Source organism: Rousettus aegyptiacus, unplaced genomic scaffold (assembly GCF_014176215.1).
Source record: "Rousettus aegyptiacus isolate mRouAeg1 unplaced genomic scaffold, mRouAeg1.p scaffold_m13_p_16, whole genome shotgun sequence".
In the NCBI taxonomy this organism is placed as follows: domain Eukaryota; kingdom Metazoa; phylum Chordata; class Mammalia; order Chiroptera; family Pteropodidae; genus Rousettus; species Rousettus aegyptiacus.
In genome coordinates, this window is record NW_023416291.1 from 960,091 (window position 1) to 961,635 (window position 1,545).

Consider the following 1,545-nt stretch of genomic DNA (forward strand, 5'->3'; position numbering starts at 1 on the left):
CAGCACTGGGACCCCATCTCCTTCCTGGTAACACCCCTCCTCGCCATTCAAATGCCGCGTCTTTTTTAAATGTATAGTACTAATTTTCTTTCTCTTGGCACTTGTAAGGACAAAATGCTAGTGTGTAACGAACGCTAACAAAATACCAAGAATTGAATGAAAAGATTTTAAATGCAAAGAAAACGCAGCTAACCATTTCTGTTAGTTGAGCAAAATAAACAAAGGTGACATGCCCAAGCTCCCACGATTTTCCATCCTCTGGTCTCGTCCCAGTGGCCCTGTTTTCACTCTAATATGAGGTTTTCTGGCTTTTTGCACAAGCCAATTAAACTTTGCATAACAATTTCTTTTCCAACAGAATAAACAAGCCACTGAGAGATGGGAAAATGATAAAGGAATGGCTGGGGAATAAGCAATATAACACTGAATGGTTTTTTAACTTGAAGATGCTGAGTTTCTTTAATATATTCAGTGGTTTTTGGCAGCGTTAGTGTCTGGATGGTTCTTAGAGCATCTGACTAGACACGCCCCTTTCCTGAGGCCTGTCCATCTCCGGTGGACAGGCCCTGAGACGGTCACTGTCGGTCCCGGACAAGTCCCCTCCAACATCCTCCTCCAACACCCTCCACCCTAGGCTCGGCGAGAGGTCAGGGAGAGGCACACGTCTGGCACGACCAGTGCCCTCTCCCAAAAGCTGGGAGTCGGGAACCTGAGGGAGTGGGGCAGAGCTGAGCCTCAGGCCACGCAGACTCCCCAGGGCTCCCTGTCGAAGGCAGGCTGCGGCCCTGCTGACCGCAAAAGCTGGCTGCACAAATGAGGACAATAAGCAGCCGAGACTCACGATTAAAATGGAACGTGGTGGACGTGGCTCCACAGTGCAGCGGTGAGCACGTCTGCTTCACACGCACGGGGTCCTGGGTTCGCGCCCCAGTGGAGACACGGTCCATGGGGTCCGTGGTCTACGGCCACGCCACCCCGAACGAGCCCGATGTCCGATCTCGGCAGCTAAGCAGGGTCGGGCCTGGCTAGCACTCGGATGGGAGACCGCCTGGGAAGACCAGGTGCTGCAGGCTTAAAATGATGATGATGGACTATGCAGAGAGCGGCACATGGTTCCCTGGCAGTGCCCTGTCTCTTCGGCTGGGGTGCGGGGCTCTTCGAGCTTGAGTCAGCGTGCCGTTTGCCTTAGCCGACGCTCCCCTGCACCGGGGCTGCTTCGGACGCGTTTCTGTTTCTCTTAATAATGGTTCCAGATGTAGAGGCAAACAGTAAATACTTTACGTTCCGTTTCAATGAGACATTTTCAGTCGTTTTCTGTTTTCCGTAACTTAAGCTTCGAGCATTTGCAGCTTGCTTTCTTAGCGTTAAGTAATGAGTTCGTGGCTGAGCCTTGAGAACGTCTCTAGGGAGCAGACGTTAGAAAGTTAAGGAGAGTAAAATCTTCCCTCGCTAGAGGGTATGGAGGCTGCAGTTTGAAGCTGCATCACCTTCAAAACGGTAGCTCTGATGAAGTGTTCAACTGAGAACACCCAGTCCCCAGGCTCA

At 51.4% G+C, this 1,545-nt stretch overlaps 1 pseudogene; it reads left to right on the forward strand.

The window, feature by feature from the left end:
* The first annotated feature begins 957 nt into the window (after positions 1 to 957).
* Positions 958 to 1,073, forward strand: LOC118612751 (annotated as a pseudogene).
* The last annotated feature ends 472 nt before the right edge of the window (positions 1,074 to 1,545 follow it).